This window comes from Meriones unguiculatus, chromosome 6 (assembly GCF_030254825.1).
Source record: "Meriones unguiculatus strain TT.TT164.6M chromosome 6, Bangor_MerUng_6.1, whole genome shotgun sequence".
Lineage (NCBI taxonomy): Eukaryota > Metazoa > Chordata > Mammalia > Rodentia > Muridae > Meriones > Meriones unguiculatus.
In genome coordinates, this window is record NC_083354.1 from 27,757,886 (window position 1) to 27,767,815 (window position 9,930).

Here is a 9,930-nt window from a genome sequence, read left to right on the forward strand (position 1 = left end):
CAGAGGACCTGGGTTCCATTCCCAGTAAACCCAAGTCCCAGCTCACAATAGTCTCTACTCCAGTTTCAGGGAGATCTAGCGCCCTCTTCTGGCCTCCATGGACACCAGGCATGTATGTTGGTTGCACAGACATGCATGCAAACATAACATACCTACACTCAAAATAAATGATGAATAAATAAAATTTCTTAAGCCTGTAACTTTCCCTTTTTTTTCTATTTCTTTCTTCCTTCTTTTATTTATTTATTTTTTTTTGGATACTGACCAAAAGCCTAAGTGTGGGTTCCTGACACGCTAGACTCCATTTCTCTGAAGACCTCCACTCGCAACCCACACATTGCTTGTTGAACTCCACTGCTGAATTTGCCTGTGTCCTTGGGTCCTAACTGAAAGGTGTAACTTTCTCTCCTCTTCTCCATGTCTCTCCTTCTGGAAGCTGCTGTGATTTATACCTCGCCTGTCTCATCGTTTTTCTCTGAAATTTGAATAAAATGATCCCTGAGATTCCTTCTGATTCTCTACTTTTTTTTAATTAACAAGACTAAGAACCCAAGAAGGGAACCTTGATTTCCCCCTAATAGGTTGTGTGTGTGAGTGTTTGTGACTTGTGATTGTGGGTGACCCAGGCCACAGTGTGTCTGTGAGGCTTGTTTTTCCCTCCACAGTGGAACCCAGGGATTGAGCTCAGGCTTGCCAGGCAATCTCTTTTACCTGCACTGCTTTGGGCTTTCGTTGCTTGTTTGTTGTTTAGTTCATTGACTTCTGAATGGCTAATCACTCCCCTACAATGGAGCATTTATGCCCCTGCCATTTTTCTCTTCATAAACAAAGATGGGTTCAAACTGCTAAAAACAAAACCTTTCCTCAAATTTAAACATTTTCTCAGAGTAAATTCCTGAAATAAGAATTGCTGAGTCTAACACATGCATCCTCTTAAGGGTTTGGGTGTCTGTTAGGCACTGGCTTTGCTAATGGTCATCTGGGCTCCTTTTACCTTCAGTAAGGTCACAGTCCTGCTTTTTCTCAGGTGGTTTCCTGCAATGAGGTTTCACATATCAGAATTCCATGTCTCTCTGTAACAGAAATTAAAGTCTGCTTACAAACCAAAAACTGATTTCCCAAGGGAAAAGCCTGGTCAGGAGTCACAGTGATGTCCAAGTCCAGCACCCCAGTGGCCATCCTGGGGGACAAGCATGGCCTCCACACGTGGTCATAAGTAAGTGAAACTGAGCTTGTGTGGTTCCATCATAATCTATTGGTCAGTGGCTATTTCAAGTTCCCAAAGAACCTCCTGTTCTTCAAAGCCACATATAAAGTTTACTCCAAACACCCACCCAAGCCAACTTGGGTAACTTTGAAAATAGAGGTTTGCAAAAACATTCAAACATGATATGTGATTTCTCCAGCAATCAAGAAACAAAGCCAATTTTTGGTCTATCTCATTTCCATCTTGTATCTAGTAAAATAATTCTGAAAATTGGGTTTTTTTAGAGTAACCCAAATAAAAAATTTTCCCATTTGTGAAGCCTTGTTTATCTCAGCCAACCAGCCCCTCCTACTGGTTAGCTGATGAACTGGAACTTTCAGTTCAACCTGATTCCTTCCTGCAATGAGGCTGTGCTTCCCAGTTGAATCAAATGGACACTTTTCATCAACAGTTTGTAGCAGTAAGCAAGAGGGTTTCTACTGCCTCTGGAATTGCCAGTGTGGTGGTACACACCCCAAGTGCATCACTCAGGAGCAGAACCAGATGGACCTCTGGGCACAAGGCTATTCTGATCTATAGAGCAAGTTCCAGGACGGCTAGAGCTAAACTCTGTCTTAAAACTCCCTTCTCCCAAAAAAGAATAATAAACAAATAAATGAATATCCTCTGCGAGCATCGTAAATCCTCTCCTCTTGAATGGATTAATTTTTACTTTTCTGCTAAAATAGGGTTAATAATAATGAAAGCATGTGCCAGCTGCTTAGAGCACCAGTGTCCCCAAGCTTAAAACACTCTTGCTATATAGTCTTGGCTAGCCTTGAACTCGTGCCTTGCTCTCCCAAATCCTAGATAACTTAATGAATTCTTTTTATTATATTTGGAAAGTATGTGTGTGTGTGAGTGCATATCAGGTCTCTCTTTCTGCCAGGTGTATCCCAGGGAGCAAACTCATGTTATCAGGCTTCCACACAGGTACCTTTACTTGCTGAGCTATCTAGACAATATGTTCTTAAAACCCTATCAGTTCAGAATGAAGCAAGTAGAAGGTTACACTTTAGTACATCCACTATCGTCTACAATTCATTTGCTGTATCATCAACTTTATTACACCCAATAAGAGATTTTTAAATAATTCATAATGGTTATCAAATATACTATGTCTTCAATGAAGGCTGCATCTCTTGACATTCCCCAGAGAGCCTATACATCCATGGTTTTCAACCTGTGGGCTTTGAACCCTTGTGGTCAAAGGCCTCTTTCACAGGGGTTGCCAAGGACCATCAGAAAACACAGATATTTACATTAAGATTCATACAGTAGCAAAGTTGGACTTGTGAAGTAGCAACAAATATAACTTTATGTCTGGGTCACCACAGGAGGAGCTGTATTAAAGTGTCTCAGCATGAGGAAGGCTGAGAACCACTACAATAGAGTGTTTCAAAGTAGATATATAAGTAGGCCTCAGTGATTCAAATGTTTCTATTCAGCACCTGCAAACAGCCAAAAAGGAGATATTCATGAAATTTCTTGCCTCAGAGCTGGGGTCAGGGATGGGTTCTCCATTCAGATACTTTATCATCCTTTCTAGTAGTTCAGGTAAGACACAATCATGCAGTTTATCACATAAATTCCTACTTTCAAGCATTTTCACTATTAATATTACAATGTTATTGGGACACAATGCACTCATTATACGTTCTCCTCTTTGCAATGCAGTTTATAGATTTGAGGACATTCACAGACTGGTACAATCAGTGATTTTCAAACAATTTACCACTCCCAAAAGAAAGAACTGTATCTATGAGTACTCGTTGGCTTTCCATTTCTCCTCAATCTCCTTAGCCCTACCACACTTCTAATTTACTCTATTCTCATTTTTCCAGGAAAAGGTGATGCAGTCATTCAATTATTTGAAAACAGCAACATGAGAAAAACGCCATGTTTCTCCTTGCACAAGCCACAGTCCTTGGGCAGAAACAAAGATTCCAACATTCACCTCAGTGGATATCAGGGCTCATGACCATGACGGCTGCACACTGAGCCTCCACATGGCATTTCCTATGTGAGCAACTAATTTTGTATTCACACAGTTCTGTTGATGAACTCATGGCCTGAAATGCTGGGGTGTGACTGACTTCTGGGAAGCATTCAGCAGCTATCTGGAGTAAGGAGGACCCATGCTTTAGCACCACCTGCTTGGGATGGTTTGGGCTGGCAATAGCATCAGGAAGATGCTGAGTCATTTCCTTTTTTTATCCCACACAGAGAAGCTGCCATAACTGCCACTCTCTTGTGGTCTGTAACAGACAGCTCCTTTACTCTCTCCCTGCTAAATGGCTTAGAAAAGTGCTCAGCTAGAGCAACCCTTCTGGTAGGTGGTGGTATAAAGTTAGTGGCATACAACTTATAAAAGAAAGTATTTAAGTGGGTTCATGGTTCCAGAGGGTTAGAGTTCTTGACAGTGGAGTGAAAGCAGAATGGCAGAAACAGCCTAGAGTTCGCATCTGAAACCACAGGAAGGAGAGCAAGAAACAGAGAGTGCACTGAGAATGGTTAGGCTTTTGATGTCTCAAAGCCCATCCTTGTGACACACAAAGTCACCTTCTAGCCCTTCACAAACAGTTCCACCAACTGGGGACCAAGTATTCAAACACACAAACCTATGAGTCATTCTCACCCAAACCACCCCATCCACAGCTCCCTTCAATCCATTTATTTTGCTACCTAAGAGTTCTACCATTATTTCTACAGTGCCAGGACTCATGAGTTATGTCTCTGAGCACTGAACAAAAGAAATATTTTCATGAGCACAAAAGCAAGAACAAAGTTAGGCTATGTAAATGGCTCAGGAGGTGAAAATGCTTGCCTCCAGAACATGATGACCCAAGTTCAACCCCTGTAACCCACCTAAAAGGAAGTGGCCATGGTGATGCATGCTTCTGATCCCAGCAGTACAGAAAGACAAACAGGTGGATTTCTAGGTCTATCTGGACAGACAGCCAAGCCAAAGAATCGGTACCCTTAGGCCAGTGAAAGGACCTGTCTGAACCAACAAGGTGGATATCCCTGAGAAATAGCACCAAGGCTCACCTCTAGCCTCTGTATGCTCGTAGTATACACACATGCACCACACACCACACAGAGAAAGAAAAAAACTAAAAGAAAAGCAGAGTTATTGATGCGTGCAGAATACCTATTGAGTGTCTGTAATTGTGAGGAAAAAAAAGCCAAAGATATTATGTAAGAATGGTGTTTCAGCTAAGATGTGTATGAGACAGATAAAGAGACAGTGAAACCCATTGGTTCACAGACACGGGGGAAGGCCAGTTTGTCATGTACCTCCTCAGTATCTTTGGGTCAAAACAAGTCACAGACCTAACTGTTCTCATGAACCCCTGTCTCAGGCCATTTGTGAATCTGGACATCCTCCCCTCTGTCCACCTGTGCAGTGGAGCATCTTAACTCTCCTTTATTACATGTCAACCCATTCCATTGCTCTCTATATATGTTGCTCTTAGGGTTTTTTTTTTATCCTTAACAGTTGGTAGTAACTTTACTCTGGGTTCTCATGTAGCCACCAATAGTTTTATATTTCTCCAAAGAATCTCTGGTGAGAGAGGCACAGTGGTGACATAGTGGCATGACTGTTACAGGGGTAGTGAATGGCTTTCTCATTAGATTTGAGGCATGCTCCACCTGGGAGAAATTCACACCTGGTACTGTGAACCAAGCTAAAAGCCTTTGGTTAAACTGTGTGTGGCATCACCTGTCTTTAATCCCATCACACAGAAGGCAGAGGCAGGAAGATTTCTATGAATTAGAGGTAAGCCTAGTCTACTTAGCAAGTTCCAAGCCAGCTAAAGCTGCAGAGTGACAGCCTTTGTAAAAATAAATCTTTTTAAAATGCCTGGAGCTGGGAGGTCATAGACCCTAGGGAGAAACTGCTCTAATTGCTTTTGTTCTATGACAGTGTGATAAATACCATGACCAAAAGCCAAAAGCCACTTAGAAAAATTCTAGACTGTGTCAAGGTGACCTCCAAAGCCAACCAGGGCAGCAACCCATTACTGATGTTTTACATTAGGTAACACCAAACTGCTGTCTGAGTATTAATATATATTCCCATGGATTAACTCTGCTCTCAGTCTTGGTCAAAGAAGTTCCTCTTGCAGTGAACAGAAGATTATAGATTCATATAATATACGTATACCTATCAATGTATAGATTCATATCTGGTCAAAGTGCTCAGAATATGTAACTCTTGAATGTTTAGCCCTAAATGAGATGTCCATATCAACCTCACCCCATGAGGCTTAGAGAACATCATAAATGAGAGGGTAGAAAGAAACTAAGAGCTAGAGAATGAGGAAGAAGCTGAAAATGTTGTTTTTAATGACATGGACATTGAACTCATGAACTCAACAGCACCTGTATTTAATTGCATAAGACGTTATAGGATGAAGCCAGTCAACATTCTAGCACAGACAAGGGAGGGCCTCAGAAGGTCCCATCCCAAATGAATAGCATATTGGCAGTTTATGGGTGCTTTGGGACAGAGTCTTTTGTTTTTATTCTCCCTGAGATGTGGACAGTTGTAGGTTCTCTATGATACAGAGGATGGCCTCAAACCCATACAGACAGCACTAGTTGAATTCAGTTGATTATGTTAAAAAAAAAAAGAAGGAAGGAAGGGAAAAAAGAAAGAAAGAGAGAGAGAGAAAGAGAAAAAGAGAGAGAGATGGAGGAAAATGAGGATGAGAAATGGACCTGTGTGGAATGTGTGAGCAAGCTTCACAGTGTGTATGATCCAGACACATAACATGCATGTATGAAATCTCAAAGAATAAATTTTAAAAGCTTTAAAGAAAATAGCCAAAGAATTTTAACTGACAAACTCACAAAATATTTAGTCAATAAATTTTGGAAAAATTAAAATATATATGTATTTAGCATATATAAAATATATAACATATCTTTAATCAAATGTATATATACTTGACACTCTCAAACAATAAGTTAAAAAAGGCACATACTTAAACATAGTAAAGGCAATATACAGCAAACCTATAGCCAACATCAAAATAAATGAAGAGAAACTTAAATCAATCCACTGAAATCAGGGACAAGGCAAGGCTGCCCAGTCTTTCCATATCTGTTCACCATTGTACTTGAAGTCCTAGCTAGAGCAATAAGACAACTAAAGGAGATCAAGGGAATACAAATTAGAAAGGAAGAAGTCAAAGTATCACTATTTACAGATGATATGATAGTATACATGAGTGACCCCAAAAATTCAACCAGAGAACTCCTACAGCTGATAAAAACCTTCAGCAAAGTGGCTGGATACAAAATTAACTCAAAAAATTAAGAAGGTCTCCTGTATACCAAAGATAAAAGGACTGAGAAAGAAATTAGGGAAACAACACCCTTCACAATAGCCACAAAGGACATAAAGTGCCTCAGTGTGACTCTAACCAAGCAAGTGAAAGACCTGTCAGAAAAAAAAATTTCAAGTCTCTGAAGAAAGAAATTGAAAAGGATACCAGAAAAAGGGAAGCTCTCCCATGCTCATAGATCAATAGGATAAACATAGTGAAAATGGCCATCCTGCCAAAAGCAATATACAGATTCAATGCAATTCCCATCAAAATCCCAACACAATTCTTTACAGACCTTGAAAGAAAAATTCTCAACTTCATATGGAAAAACAAAAATCCCAGAATCTCCAAAACGATCCTGTACAACAACAGATCATCTGGAGGTACCTCTATCCCTGATCTCAAGCTGTACTACAGAGCAATAGTAATAAAAACTGCATGTATTGGCATAGAAACAGAATGGTGGATAAATGGAACCAAATAGAAGACCCAGAAATAAATCCACACACCTATGGATACTTGATTTTTGAAAAAGAAGCCAAAACCATTCAATGGAAAAAATACAGCATCTTCAACAAATGGTGCTGGTCCAACTGGATGTCTACATGCAAAAAAATGAAAATAGATCCATATTTATCACCCTGCACAAAACTGAAGTCCAAGTGGATCAAAGACCTCAGCATAAAACCAGACACACTAAATTGGTGAGAAGAAAAATTGGGGAGGAGCCTAGAACTCATTGGCAGAGAACACAGATGTCCTGAACAGAATATCAACAGCACAGGCTCTCAGAGCAACAATCAATAAATGGGACCTCATGAAACTAAAAATCTTCTGTAGAACAAAGGACAATGTCTTCAGAACAAAATGACAGCCTACAGACTAGGAAAGGATCTTCACCAACCCTATATCTGACAGAGGACCAATATCCAGAATATATAAAGAAGTTAAAGAGCAACAAATCAAGCAATCCAATTAAAAAATGGGGTACAGGGTAAATAGAGAATTCTCTGTAGAGGAATATAGAATGGCATAGAAACACCTAAAGAACTGCTCAATGTCCTTAGCCATCAGGGAGATGCAAATCAAAACGACGCTGAGATTTCACCTAACACCCGTCAGAATGGCTAAGATCAAAAACTCCAGTGACAATACATGCTGGAGAGGATGTGGAGAAAGAAGAACCCTCCTCCATTGCTGGTGGAAATGTAAACTTGTACAACCACTTCAGAAATCAATCTGGCACTTTCTCAGACAATTAGGAATAGTGCTACCTCAAGATCTAGCTATACTACTCCTAGGCATATATCCAAAGATTCTCAAGTATACAACAAGGACATTTGCTCAACCATGTTCATAGCAGCTTTATTTGTAATAGCCAGAATCTGGAAACAACCCAGATGTCTCTCAGTTGAGGAATGGATACAGAAATTGTGGTACTTTTACACAATGGAATTAAAAACAAGGAATTAAACAGCAATTAAAAACAAGGAAATCATGAAATTTGCAGGTGGGATCTGGAAAGGATCATCCTGAGTGAGCTTTCCCAGAAGCAGAAAGACACACATGGTATATACACACTCATATAGACATATAACATAGGATAAACCTACTAAAATCTATACACCTAAAGAAACTAATCAAGAGGAAGGACTCTTGCTAAAATGCTCAGTTCCTATCCAGAAAGGCAAAGAGGACAGACATCAGAAGAAGAAGAAAACAGGAAACAAGTTAGGAGCCTCCCACAGAGGACTCTGAAAGGCTCTGCCCTGCAGACTACCAATGCAAATGCTGATACTTATGGGCAACTTTTGGGCAGAGTGCAGGGCATTTTCATTTTATATTCTTTGTTGTTTTATTTCATTTTAGAAAGAAAAGAATTTTTTTTTTTTTTTGTACACTGCAAAGACAGCAGCAGGAATGGCATTAACAGAAGAACTGCCTACTGGGAGCTTTGTTGGTATAATGTTCTTTTGGAATGTACACAATTTACCCTCATTCATTTAAATGTTGATTTCTCTACCCCACTATCTGGGTTCAATTAGGACATTGCATGGTGATGCTTAAAATAAGCATCACAAACTGTCTCAAGTTTGTGTAAACATGCCACCATTTGTTTTCTGTATTGTCAATTAAACAACCAGCCCCAATGCTGTGCAATGGAGAGGATAGGGTGGGACCTCCTGGTCCGGAGGGGAAGGAAAGGAAGCCAGGGAGTAGGAGCAGAGGTCGGCAGGAGAGGTCTTGAAACTACATGGAGAGATGAACTGCACCTAAGATATGACTGAAAGCAAGTATTGTGGGTGAAATCTGAATGGTAGGAAACTATGTCAGCTTGGAGGTTTAGGATGGAATAACTATTGCCCAGCATTGTGTTCTAGGTTAATTAATAAATCCCAGTCTCTGTGTGGTGATTTGGGTATACAGCTGATCTAGGACTAACCGCTGCTTAACTAAAAGATATATTAATAATAAATATTAAATAACCACAACAGATCTTTGATTGTTTCTTTCATATATACATTTGAGACAGGTAAGACTATAATAAATTAGAAATTCACCCTGGTGCTTTGACAGTTGGAGGAGTTGGTGGAACAGACCCTGTAGCCATCATTGACATAAATTATCACATCATTTGAAATTTCAGAAGTAACCCCACTTTTTTCCTTCTTTCTGGATGTCATGCCTAAGGATTTACCTGCACATTACCATCTGGCTTACTAGACCTGAAACTTTTCATTCTCATTGATCATCATACAACACAATTTGTAGCAAATGACCAATTTAGTCTACAACAGCCTATCTCATCTTCCCCCAACATCAGACCCATATGTAGAGTTCATCTGCTTAGAGAACTTTTGAAAAATGAATCATTACTTAAACCAAAGGCTTAAGCCAAAAGACACAATTGTGCAACTGCAGCTTCCTCTTCCACCCTTTATCCACATAGAGCAATCCTCAGGCCTTGTCTGCATTCTCAGCATTTCAGTATATCCCACAGGAGTATCTAGCTTAACACTTGAGCTACAGTTGGACAGACCTTCCTTATCACATGTTTTACACACTCTACCTTGATCTATCTCATCCAGTTGCGAATTTTTCTACTACCCATATTTCTGCAAAAAACCACAGCAAACTGAAGGCTTTAATTTCTTCCATCTGTTTTTATTTTGCTTTGGGGACAGGGCCCTGCTAGAAGCCCAAGTTGGCCTCACCGTTGACATCATCCTGCCTCAGTCTCCTGAGTGTTGGGATTCTCTGCATGTGCCACCATGCTAAATTGCAGACCTTGAAGGTAATGAAGAGTGCACCTTTTCATTTAAGGGTACATTTGGCAACCAACCA